This window comes from Bactrocera tryoni, chromosome 1, assembly GCF_016617805.1.
Source record: "Bactrocera tryoni isolate S06 chromosome 1, CSIRO_BtryS06_freeze2, whole genome shotgun sequence".
Taxonomy (NCBI): domain Eukaryota; kingdom Metazoa; phylum Arthropoda; class Insecta; order Diptera; family Tephritidae; genus Bactrocera; species Bactrocera tryoni.
The window spans coordinates 36,404,775-36,418,975 of record NC_052499.1 but is presented as its reverse complement, the minus strand read 5'-3'; the positions used below and the strand labels follow the sequence as shown (position 1 = coordinate 36,418,975).

The 14,201-nt window shown below is 37.1% G+C and overlaps 1 protein-coding gene across 4 annotated transcripts in view; it reads right to left on the bottom strand.

Moving 5' to 3' along the window:
* Window positions 1-14,201, bottom strand: part of LOC120782686 (rho GTPase-activating protein 7) — a 246,354-nt gene that overhangs the window by 146,924 nt on the left and 85,229 nt on the right. For all 4 annotated transcript variants that reach the window (XM_040115081.1, XM_040115105.1, XM_040115114.1 and 1 more), the window contains exon 3: window positions 7,347-7,390. The gene's annotated coding sequence lies outside the window, so the exon portion shown is untranslated. The remainder of the gene's footprint in view (window positions 1-7,346; window positions 7,391-14,201) is intronic.

Here is a 14,201-nt window from a genome sequence, read left to right as displayed (position 1 = left end):
CGCTATTTTAATATTTTTAAAATTTATAATCGTTATATGGGAAGTGGGGCGGGATTATCATCATCCGATTTCAAACATTTTCAGACAAAACCGACTGACTGTACAAATCTCAAAAACAACCTAAAGAGATTTAAAATTTTAAGGATTGACCTGAGGAGAGTTTATCAAATGCTATTAAATTTCTTATATCTTCTTATGTTGTATACATATATAAAAATGAAGAGTAAAATATGTTGCTAAGCGCATAAGTCAACAACGCCTCGACCAATTTGGCCAATTCTTTTTTCTAAATGATCCTTTTACGTTCAAAGATGGTTTCAACGGCGAGCAAAATTCGAATAATTGCCGGAAAACCCCTAAAAACATCCCCTTTCCTTTTTCCCATACAAACGAATGAATGTTTGTTTGTTAGTAACGCTAATGCTCGAGAACGGCTGAACCAATCTTGATGAAATTATCAGAGGTTGTTCGCTGTGGATCGGAGAAGGTTTAGAAAAAAAACTCGTATGCTTTTCGTGAGTAAAAGCCGGAAAATTGGACAATTCTAAAAAGTAACATTTTTTCATAAAAAAATTTTTTTTTAAATTTCTTTGTTTCGTTTTTCAATTATTTGAATCATTCAAATTAGTCGTTTGCTTTCTCTGTTCCGGCTATTCCAAAAAAAAAAAAATTATTCAGTGAAAACGTTATGTGTGTTTCACACAAAGTAATCCATTACAGATTGAAATTTGTTACGATACCACGAAGAGGTCGCGCTAATATCCGTCGGCGCTCTTTTTGCCATCAAAGTATGGCAGCCCAAGACACACGAACGAGTACTCCCAGGATGCGATGACCTACGTGCGGAATTATGGATCGTGAATCAGCAAGCGATCGTCACGATGTCACAACACGACTTTTCAAACAAGAGCTACGATATTTGATGGACTTTATCTTTAAGCAACGTATGGTATATATGGTGCTGTTATATGCTGGATGTACTCTGTTGAGTTGCAAAAAAGAGGTTTGCCGCACCCACACATTTTTTTTTAGATGGTGGATAGTGGTTCCACCAGATCAAATTGATGAAATCATTTCTGCGGAAATTTCTGATGCAGAGAAAGATCCAGTAATATACGAAGCGATGAAAACGTATTCATAGGCCTCGCGGACAACACAATCCCACGTCGGTTTGTATGTCTAACAATAAATGCACGAAACATTATCCAGGTTTCTTTCGGAAACACAACCTGTAAATGATGGATATCCACTCTATCGGCGTCGCTCACCAGACGACAATTGCAGAACATTCACCATTCAATTTAGAAGAGTGAATATCGAAGTTGACTACACATGGATCTTGCTATATTCGCCACTATTGTCTAATTCACATTCAAAACTCATATCAATGTTGAGTATTGCAGTTTGGTGAAATCGATCAAATACGCTTGCAAGTCCGTTCTCAAAGGAAGCAACATGGCGGTTATTGGCCGGGAACGATACTGTCGATATGTGAACTGCAATAAAGCGCTTTGTGGGATATTTACGTTTGCAATTCATGAACGCTTTCCGACAATTGTGCGTCTCGCAGTTAATTTGGAGAATGGCCAAAGATTGTATTTCAACAAAGAGAATACTTTACAGCCAGTGGAAACACCGTCAGCAACAAAATTAAAATTGGCGAGTTTTTCTCAACTTTCGTCAGTAATCCGTTTGCGAGAACGTTGCTCTATTCGGAAATACCTCGGAAATACCGCAGAAAGCAAGGCCAACCAGTAGATGGACATCCAGGTGTTTTCAACTAATGCATTAGGACGAATTTACACAATCCACCTGAAAAACGACGACTGCTTCTACCTTCGGTTGCTATTGGTCAATGTACGTGGTTCAACTTCATTTGAGTCATTGCGTAGTGGAATGGTAAGGTGAGTGCAAGTTTTGGAGAAGCAAGCCAGCAATTACAATTGCTGGAACAAGATAATCATAGGAATCAAACAATGGACGATTCGGTAGCAAATGAAGTTCGCACACTTTTCTCGATGATCATTTCGATATATCAGCCTTCAAATCAGCGTCAATTATGGGATACGAATAAAAATGATTTTGCCGAAGACATTTTACATCGAAAGATGAACTCATCACGAATGTTCGGATATTGGCCAAATTATCGTAACTGCGATTCCTTAAGTGCACGCGCAATGTTAGCTACCAAAAATACCGATGTTGTTGACTTCAACTGGAAGATTCAAAGCCAAATTCCGAGAAACTTGTGCTCATACAAATCGATCGATCGTCTTGGCAATGAAGACGACGCCGTGAATTATCAAGTGGAATTTCTAAATTCTTTGGAGAGGCTTGGTATGCCACCGCATCATTTGCGTCTCAAAGTTGGATCTGTCGTTATTACTTGTATGTTTCCCAATCTTCATGCGCCGAAACTGTGTAATGGAACCCGACTGATTGTGACGCACCTATCGAATACAAGGGGGATAATGCTTGATTCTTCGAATTCCTTTGAGTTCTAACCATTTGCCATTTCAGTTCAAACGTATTACATTTCCGGTGAGAATTGCATTTGAGGTGACAATCAACAGGACACATGGATAATCGCATAGTGAGTGGCATGAATTTGGAAATGCTATGTTTTTCACACGGACAGATATACATACGTGCGCGCTCACGAGTTGGAAAACCATCTTTTCTGTACACCGGAACAGAAACCAAAAAATGTTGTTTATCAAGTTGCGTTACATTGAAAAAAAAAATGAAATGATAAATTAAATTGTTTTTTCATTTCAAAACACATAATTTCACGCAGGACAACGGCTGCGGGGTCAGCTAGATAGTCAGCTGATATAATAATGGTAAACGATTTTTCACGTCAAAGCAAGGATTGGATAGGACCAATGGCTTGAACATTTTTTCGAAGGAAAACAACAGACCTCAGAAAACACCGAATATTTATCATTACATTACATTAGTGGATTCATCAGAATTATAAGTATGAATTATATTAAGTAAATATTACACTAAAGTTAGACCAGATCAAAGAAATATTCAAAACCAAGTGTGAATAAGTTACAGGAAATCTCTGATTTTTTCTATGGATTTTTCTAAGACTCCTTTGGTTACATAAATATTTTTTAAAATTAATAGAATTTTGCTAAAACATTAAAATTATCTTCATATATTAAATTGCTAAAAGCTAATCCCATTTTTTGTATTTAACCCTTCAAATGTGGTGAGCTAAGAAGGCGAAAGGTAATATTTTATAAGCTATTTTCCAATTAAAACAAATTTATTGTTTCAAACTTGACAGTCAGGTAACTCGTTGCATAAAGTATGCGTTAATTGAATTTTAAAGAGTCACTTTTGCAACTTCTGATTCACCTGAACTTCTATTTCCAATCGGAAAGAGATATACTATACTAGTTGTTCGCAGAAACGGCGTAAATAAAAACGAAACGAATACAATATTTGAAGTTAAAGAAAGCTCAACAATATCTCAGAGAAATATATTTATGGTATTTATAAAGCGAAGATTTCTAAATCGGTTTGATGCCTCATTGAATATGCACACAAGCGTCGCCGAATTAGCCCACTTCAATTCGGTTATTTATGATTATTGGGGGAGCGAGAGGAAAAGGCAAAGTAATTGATTGTGAATGCATGAGTCTTAACGTTGTTAAATGAGCAGAGGTGTAGCCAAGAGGGTTGTTCTTTAGACATCGAGGAGTCCGCTTTAACATACCAAACTTTAAGTTTAAGGCAAGCAAAGTCAACACATTGGATTTATTTAGTAAGATAATAATACCCTTAGATCCACCAATAAGTACTTATTTTCGGGCTAAAGAAAGATATTGGGATCAAACAACATGTAATTTTAATTATTATTGTCAAACCAGTTGTGTTCATGAGCAACTACTAATTTTTTAAGGAATCGGCCTCAGCAAGAAAATGTTGGGTGCCAAGTAAAATATGTATTTTGATTGTAATTTGAATTCAATCACAAACCCGGCTCCCAAGAATTTTACCTGCACCCCAGAAAAATAGCTGACATCAGCTATTACCACATTGGACAAACAAACAGCGAACGTCAATGCCGAATTTGCAATTCAATGAAAATCAGCGGTGCGCATTCTGAGCGATGAATGGAAGGCATTAAAATAATCAAGAAAATATAGTAAAAAACAAGTAAGGAAGGCCTAAGTTCGGGTGTAATCGAACATTTTATCTTACAAATATTTAAAATTATATTTATATTGGTACAACTTATAGTAAAAATGTTGTGAAAGTATTTATTATTCATTATTTCAAGAAAGAGTGCAGAGATTGTAATCATATTTTGCATCTTATTTACTTATATTATGGGTCGTAGAATCACCTGCTTCATATCCGATCCATTTTTATTAAAATCAACCTAATGAACTCAAATGTGATATAAACTCAACCGGATACCGGATTAGACCACCGATTACATTCATATTTAGCGCTAAATCAGATTATGTTTATGAAAGCTTTAAAATATCATATATATTGTATAAAGTCGAAAACAATTAGGTTGGGAGTATTTGTACTAAGAGTAGCTTTATTACTCAAGTATATTCGGATACATTTTTCAATATAATTTTATTAAACACACACACCGCCCGATGCGCCATAAAATCAGCATAAAGCTTTGATTTTTACCGATATATTATGGTATAAAAGCAACCGGAAATTTGAGATCCTTATATTGGTTATAAAAGAGCTAGGAGTAATACTGACCCAATTTTATCCATTTTTGGTAATATTGTTACATATTTTTATAAATTTTAGCAAGAAATATACTTATGTTCTATGGATTTTACTAAGAAGCTTCAAAGATTGAATTATGATAAAAAGTCAACCGTTTGAAAAGCTTTTTATAAGCTACTGGGGGCTAATTTTATCCATTTTTGATGTAAGGGTATATGTGTTTTATTAATAAATCTCAAAGATTAAACTATATTTACGGTAAAAAGTCAGCCGTAGAAACTAAGGTTCACATCTTCGGTATCTGGGAACTTGAACAGTTATGGTCCGATATTGACAACTTTCAGACTTGACGTTGCAAAGTTTTATCTCGATATATTCAGAGGTGCTCAATTTGTATAGTGTAAAATAAAATAATCATATGAAATTTGAAACTGTGGACGTGGTTGCGATTCAATTTGGCCCATTTTCATATATGTACCTTATTATACATAAAACTTAGTTATGCCACTTTATAGGTTTTCGCTTAGTGGCGTTTGGTGGGTGTATCAAGACACAAAAAAACATTAAGTTAACACAACTGTTATACTCAATAGCGACATGTTGCGTGAGTATAAACATGGGACATAAAAAGAAAAACAATAATTAGAGGGACGAGTAAAGAACGCACGTCACAATTTGCGACTGATTTCACACCTCGGACACACGACCAACTCGCAGTAGATCCATTTCGGCAGCTGACGTAGCGCAGAAGCAAACTTCAAATAAATAAAAACATTACGTTGATCAACGAAATTGGGAATATCATTATTGAGATCCATCGCATCAACAACAATATTGCGATCATCAATGTAATTACAACAACATCGCTAACCCGCCGATCAACAATGTACTATATATGTATATGCTACATATTTGGCTGGCAATGTGAGATCGAACGATCGAATGATCGAACACTGATGATGCGATCGCACTGTTCACTGAATTAGCATTTTCAATCTGTGCGTCGCAAATGGAATAGACAGCAACCGTTAGATTTGCCAACAATATGGTAACGAGTCAGCCAAATGTAGACGAAAGAAGGAAATATACTGAGCGTGGTTTCGCCGGTGATGCGAACGGGTACGTCACACAAACCGACTAAAACGATCTTAGTGGCAGAGCAACTTTAGTTGAAATTGATGCAATTGCGCACAACCGTTATTGAACTAAGCCACCAAACCAAATTAAGACGTGTTGAGCGGAGCTGAGTCGAACTAAGCTGAGCTAAAACTATATACTGCCACATAGAATTGCAACATTGGTAAGGGGAATGCTACAGCCGGACAAAAGCAATTTTGCACGCTCACGTTACGCGTGCAATAGCCAATTTGGCGATGGCTGGGCGATGCGGTCGCGCAAATACTGACTCAATTATTGGCGACAAAAACACGTAAATAAATATTGGCATAATAATAAAACCACAGCCTACGCGAACGCGAACTCATAAATGCGACGGCACCAGTGACGTTTGTTATTCGGTGAATGGTGACGTAAAATGCGGCTTGAAATTAAATTAACCCAGTTGGGACTGCAAAAACAGATCGGGTCAACTGATTCTCCGCGCGATGCGAATACCAGTACAAATATAAGAAGTGAAAAAAAAAAACAAAATTTTGGCGTTTGCTTCTGACAAAAATTGTTCAAGTCAAGTTCGGAAAGGTGACTAGCAACAACCGAATAATCAGCCGGATAGCATAATTAATAACAATAGTAATAACCTAATCAAGTATTATTTAGATAGCGGTTTGACTAGAAAAGTTTTCCAGTTTCATGTCATGTCTTCGGCTTCATCGACATTGGTCCATTCGGGTACTCGTGGAAGTTTAGGCTACACCCACTAATCGAAGCCTAATTTTTTACGTGTCGTATTAGAGTTCTAAAACAATTAAAATGCCCGCACAGCTAAATTTTTTGTAATGCGCTGAGGGTTCACAAGCGTCTGAAGTACCTTTTGTTTTTCTTTCCTTTTCAACTTCATGTTTATATCATCGAGCAGTAAGTACTCTTAGTACAACTGATCATCGCCCATCTCACTTTGCTCTCGCAAGCAGAGATTATCTTGCTTAAAGCCCAAATTGCGGATTCGAAAATGATGGAAGAAAGCGGCGCGGCTGAGCATTTGAAAACAAATAAACTATTTACTGGAGTTTAATAATCAAATTTATTTATGTAAATTTTTTCGGAAAATATTACTAAATCATTTAAATCTAGTGGACTAGAAAACTGGACTTAAAAACCGCTTACCTCGTTATTTTACATTTACATCTTTCCTCTTTTCTCTATCTTTGTCCCGCCCCTTACTTTTCTGCCTGTTCTCTCTCTTTTCTTTTTCTGTTGGAAAGATTACTTGGTGTCAAAAAAAATATGTTGTGTATTTAATTTTGTGATTGCCTGATTGTTTTGCTAAGAAAATTAGATATTTCTACTTTACTCGGGGTTTTCAGTGCTACTGAAAGAAACTGATAAAGCTTGTACATTACCCTAAACAAAGAGCAATACCAAGAACATTTCCTATAGTAAAACTCAAGTTATATCCGAATAAAAGAAGAAACCATACATATATTGCATTTAAAATGTTTAAATTGGCTTACCTTTTTGTGTTGTATATTTTCAAGATCCAAGAATTATAAGATACCTACGAAACAAAATGAAGAAAAATATTAGTTTGAATTTGGCTTATTTTCTATCTACATTAAGACACACATCATGGTTTTCATAGCATAATAATTAAAGGACTGTCGAAACTTAAAAATATTTTAAATTTTAACCTATGTTTTTAAGATAACTGTTGAAAATTATTATAAATTTCAGTACCTAAAACGCCTAAGCCATTGGAAAAACTGCGGAGCTCACACAATCGCATTGATAACTTCCAAATCTGATGACAGAAAGTGAAAAGGCATTTAAAAAGTAAATGAAATCATTAATAATAAAATACCCATGAAAAGGAAATAATGCGACAATAACAACGACACCATGAGCTAACATTCAATTTCACTAAGCACGCCCTCACGCAAAACTAAACGAAGTGTAGTAACGCGTTGAAAGCGCGGCTGAGCAAAGCACATGGAGGAAATACACAGCAATCACAGCGAACCAAAGAGTCAACAAATCGTTAATGCCACACACGTTGCATTGATATTTGGGCGGTGGAAAGCTGGAGATGTGGCGTAGACGCGACTCATAGCCTAGGCTCTGCTAGTTCCTTTTACTTTCTACGCAGCGGTGAAGAAAAACAGCGGTGTCTGATTGTGCTGCGGATTATCGGACACGCAGAGCGCACTGAGCGCTGTATCAGTTTATGTTCGTTTTTTTTTGGCTGTGTTCCGCATACAGCGCAATGTCATGCAAATTTCCAACTCCGCTCGTAGCTTAAAGTACAAGCGGAAGAGGGAGCCTGACTGGGAATATTGCTGGTATAGGGTATACTATGGTATGGATTTGCAGCCTTGTTCCACATACGGCTCACGTGTGTGCGCACCGCATATCGGGAAATGGCTTGTCAACACCTTTCGACATATGTGGCAAGGAGCCACACTAGATGTTCAAAGCGTGGCGATCAGAGCCAAAATAAACCAGCAAAAAATTTGTCGCTCAAACCTTTTGTTTTACTTTTCGCCAACAGTTGGCGATTGGGCTTTAACAATTACAGTCGCAGGCTTTGCATTTTATTGTTGCAGCTTTTGACCATTAATGGCTGTTTCAATGTTCACTTTTGCAAATCGTTATTTCGCAATTACCAACCCGGCGATCTAAGCCACAAAAGCAACCTTTTCTGTAGCCAAAAACGCACATCAGCCTGGCGTTTGAAAGACGTCCAAGTGTTGCTGCTATTATTATTGTTTGCGCTCCGCGACTTCCAACGCTCCAACGCGGTGAATGCAATCGGCTATTGTTTCCATGCAATGCTGTCTAGCTGTGGTCTCATGACAACTCTTGGTTCATCGCCCGCGTGCCTTCGTGAGTACGAACACAGAGTTTGCCTGTCGGCGCTTAATTGTTTGAACACGACACTTTGTTTGGCTAATTTCACAGCAAATTTCAATTGTCAATAACGAGTGTGCGCAATTTGCGTAAGCAATGTTACAAACGCACCCACTCACAAAAGTTCACGTTGCTGGGTATTTTCGTTGACGATGAGGGTTATTTAAATAGTCTGAGTCGGATTTAAAATTAAAATAGAAATTGAAATTGAAATTTTATGTGATTTTTCCGCATTTATTGCGCAGCAAAAACAAAAACAATATCAATAATGCCTAGTCATTGAGTCATTGCATCTCGCATTTGTTTGTCTTCGGCAGTGATTTAGTGCCACAAAATCGTGAAGAGGTGTCCGCAAGCTATTCTTTGATATTATTCGAGTCGACTGTAAATGTTTCTGTGCGGTGGGAACCTCCTCAGGGAGGTTAAGTTGAATTGATACGAAGGAGGAATGCTTTTGTTACGACAGAAAATTGTATACAAATTCTTCGAAGAAATATTAAAGAAATAAGGAAGAACTAAGTTTTCGTTTTGCAACGATCAGAACCAAATACCTTCAGGTGTTGACAAAACTTTATATTAAAAAATGTTGCGACAGGATTCAACTTTTTTGTTTGACGAGATCGGAAATCCCAACTGGTATCATATTAACTTATTTTGAAGGTCATAGACTCACTTAGTTTTGTTACTAAATTTTACTTCCCATCAGCGAAAAATATACGAAAATCATTCTCAACTGAGATATTATTGAGAACTTATTTTTCAAGCAGTTTTACAAACATATTACAAACATATAGATATAGAGTAAGGTCAGCCAGACGTTTAAAAATTCTGAATATTAATTGTATGGGGGCTAAGGCAGTTGGTCGTATTTTATCCGTTTTAAGATACACTGTTATTAAAAAAATACGTTCTCCCAATTTCATAAAATAATTCCCACATTGGTTAATAAATGTGGTACAAAATCAACTGAAGGTTCGAAAATCTTTAATTTAAGTATGTGGGGATAAGGGAAGTAGTAACATTTTTTCCGAATTTCAATAAAAATTAACAATTCCGTCTTATGCACACATGTAATTATTCGGTATGAACAGTTTTGTCCCGATTTTGACAATTTTAATACGCGAGAAAAAAAGAAATATTTGTCAAAGTTTTATCCGGAGTTCTTAGAGGATTAGACCTAAGCGAATTAGGTTATGGAAGCTTTATAAGTTTAGGAGATTTAATGCATAAAAATCTATTCCCAGTTTTTTTGCTCTCTTTACCATGGCGTTCCTGACTGCGGTCGAAATGGCCAGCTTGATAACTTTCTTCTGTATCTATAAGAATTGGTACTTAAACGGTGTTCAGAACTCCTGGCCCAAAAGCCCCTTAGTTGCACTTTTGCATAACTTTATGCAGTGAGGCTTCAGGGTCACATCAGCCTTGCTTTCTAAAACGGCAATTCCTAAATTTGAGTCAAACGATTCAACGTAAACATCATTCTACATATCAAAGCTTTAGAGCCGTAACCAAAATCAATTTTCATTTCCACTTTCACTCAGCTAAGCAATAAACTATAAACGAATGCAGTTATCAACGCTCTTTACACGCTCATTCATTGAGTATTCATTCATGCTTCTGTTGCCCTTTTGGCGCCAAACGTGTAGACCTTTTGCAACATGCCACAACCAAACAACTAAAAACATGCCCAGCAACACTCAATGCCAAAGTCAAAAGAGCAACAACAGTGAACTAAATACCAAAACAAATAACTCGAACAAATAAAGCAAAAATAACAAAAAGGAGAGTGAGCATTCACCGGCAGCCGTGAAAGACAAATGAATTTGCCACAACCACAAAGCAGATCGCTATTGCAATAATTCACGCGATACAAATCTCTCATCGCCAGCGTCTGTTGGAATTACCTTCATGCTATTGTTCGGCCTGTTTTTTTATTGCTGCAGTGGAATCAAAAAGCGTTGTTATAGTGTTGCTAAAGCAGGCAGCGACGTGAATAAATCTACACTTAGAAGCCGCGGAATGCGGAGCTCTGAGCTCGGGGCCGATTAAGGCTTAGGCGCCGCTGATGTTGTGGCTGTTTAAAGTTTTGCTGTTGGCTTCTTAGCTGACAGTGACAGCAACGTTGTTGGTATGAAACATATTTTTTGCCGATTTCTTTTTATTTCTAAATACAAACATACATATATTTTACTTTGCGGGGCAGCAGTTGTTTACTTTCTTCGTCTTCTGTTTTTGGAGTGCCGCTCGCACGGCATCATTGTCTCTGCCGCTAGACTACTGTTCTCTCAGTGGCAAGTTGCTGTGCAGCCTGCGTTCTACTTGGGGGCGTGGGAGCTCGGTTCACAGGTGGTAACTGTTTCGTCGGCTGCTGCTGTCGTTGTCGCCATCGGCAATGATTGATATTTCTGAAATTTCTTTCTAACAAAGATGCAACGACTCTGAGCCGACCAAGTGTGTATTTTTGCGGTTAATGGCGTTACTGTTAGTATTTTATTGTTGCTAGTTTTTCAGCCATAATCATAGGAATAAGATCGAGCGGCAAGGCTTTGAAGAGCCGCGATCTTCTGTTTTTGCTGCTTTGCTTTTTATTTGTTATTTAAGAGACTGTCGCAAGCATTCGTCTGCGCTGCAACATGGCAATGCTCCACTTTCAGGGCAACCAATATAATGAAGCAAGCTTTTGAATGGACAGTGGGCAAAGAATCTAATCATTAAATATTTTGTGGTTTTACTCATATTTTCGAAATTAAGAAATCATGTTTCTAAGCAGAAATTAGAAGAAGATTGTATGCCTAGCAACGTGTTCTTCATGAGTAGTTCTCACACATGTTCAAAAAATATAGACAATTTTGTCAGTTGTAAAAACTCCATATTTTTTTGAGAACGAATGGTGGAAATCCGTTCCCCTCAGGATTAAACTGTATACATTGTTACACATTATCTTTTATAAAACCTGTGGTAAAAAGGCAATTAGCCACATATTATACCTATTTATAATATAGGGTGTTAAAAATAATACCCTTTCGATTAAGCAAAATCATGAGCTATATATCGTGCGTATAGGTCTTTAAAAGGCCTACACCATCATATTGAAGTATTATATGATCGAACGACGACGCTTTAAAATAAAAAGGTGAAATGATAAAAGCAAAGAAAGCACAGAAACTATAAGACAAACCAGAAATAAAGAGAAAACCACGAGCAAATCAACACTCGTTCGAATGTACGGAGAAATGTGTGTTGTTGCAACAGTTCATGTGCGCTATTGATTTTTATCATTGGGATCACATGTCATGCATAGCGCAATGAATGCATAAAACGCCACGCAGCCCAGGGGAACGAGCAGAGGGGAGCAGGAAACAGAAAATTAAATAAAAACCACATAGCAGACTTAAGCGTAACGCAAAGTTACTTATCCACACAAAGACAACTTACTGGCTCAAAACATTGCGACAACAACAAAACTCATACAAAACTGAAACTGGACACAAAACTACCGTTTGATCGATCGCTCTGATTAAAAATGCAACACATTTGTGTGATCTGTCACAGACATCAGAGACCACGACCGCATCTGCGACGGGTAGCAGACAGATGTATGGATGTGTGTGTCTGTATCTGCTAACATCGCAATCTAATAAGGTTTGTATTACAATAAGGCATGTTAGCGATGTTCGTGGGCCTCAGCCGGCTGTGCAAATGTTTGCTGAAGTGAAATTAATGTCTGCAACCACATTGTGAGCGCGAAAAGCATTAGCAACAACACTTACATACCAGTCTACGATGGTGCGACAGCCAGCGCTTGAATGCAGACTGCAGAGCACTCCATATACAGCTACTTTACTCCGCATAGCAATGGTGACAAGCATAAATATCCCCGTTGTCAGAAAAGCGAAGACTTGCATAGTACAAAAATATATTTTCTACTGTTTCAAGTTTCCCTGAATAATACGAGATTTGCTTTGCATACTGTACCCACAAACATCTGAAACGATTTTTTTGTTTTTTGACTGGATCTTGTGTTAACCCAGTTTCAAACTTATATTTCGATATATGTATTTTTAACTTCTGACAAAAATTTTTTTTTTGTTTTGACTTTTCGCTTGCAACACCTAAGAGATGTTGACCGAGCCAGTATACCATTTTCACTGTTCTTTCTTTTCCTAAGAAACTTGCATTTCACAAAAAATGGCAGCAAATTTGAGTTAAAAATTAGATATACATATTTAGATCAGGTTGTCCCCTGAAACCATTAAGACTCCCCGAAACTTTCTATAATCTGGAAGAAGAAGACTATCCAATTAGCGCTTATTTTATTAACACCCAACTTCTCACTGTTGTGCAGGCTGACGGGAGTTAGATTTGATTTACTATTCTCTTCTACCTAAACTATTCTTACGTAAGCTGTTGTCTGCAACGATAGCTTAAATATTACTAAAAACTCTTAAAAATACAAAATGAACGTAATATTCAATCAAAATTTAAGAAAATTCCGCTAATTAATATTAATTTCCTTACCTGCCTAACTGAATACTATCGAATAATAACCCGCAAACAAAACCACTACCAGATTCGAAAGGTTAAGACCATTAGAACTCCCTCATAATAATGACTAACTCTAATTTACTACAAGCCATTGCGATCTGTCTTTTCTGCAACGTAGGCATGAGTGCCCATTCCTTTCAATAGAACTAACTAAGTGCATAACTTCTTCGCCGAATCTGTTATTGAGTTAATTTACATGTAAGCTCCGATACCATTCATGCAACTATTTTAATAGCAGGTAAGCTTTTGCAAAATTACTTGAAAAAAATAATAAATGCAAGTTCAATGTAAAACTGCTCGATTTTCGGATTGAAACACAAATGATACAATAATAGAAGTAAGTGTTTCCTCCTCTTAGTGTTATAAAAGCTCAGCAAAAATTATACTAAACATAACAGCAAGATTTATACAGAATTCTTAGATTTACATAACATAAAATGAAGTAATTATTGAATGAACAGAAATGGCGATATTGGAAAGAATCGTCAGAGATCATAACCTCATGCTATTGTGAACCAATCGATTACAGCAAAGCAAAAACTCGGGTTTTATAGCCCCTCCCCCCTTGTACACCGTGCGCCCATGCAGCATTTTGCTACGTACATTTAGCGTTAACTGCTGCATAAGTTGTTGCCACTGATCAGTCAATGTTGTTGCTTTTGTAAATAGTTTACTTGCTGCGTTCGAGTTTGTTTTACAATTAATGAAATTCAATCTTTTTATTAAGCATTTATTTGAACGCATTCGAAGTGTGTATTGACAGGAGCGATTGCAGCCGCTCGCAGTGACTGAATGGTAAAAGCAAATACTATACATACACAATCCCACTCAAATGCCCACAGATACCGTAGTGGCAAATATGCGTGGTCTAACAGCTGGGTGTGTTGCGCATGCGCCGCGACTGCGACTTTTGCTGC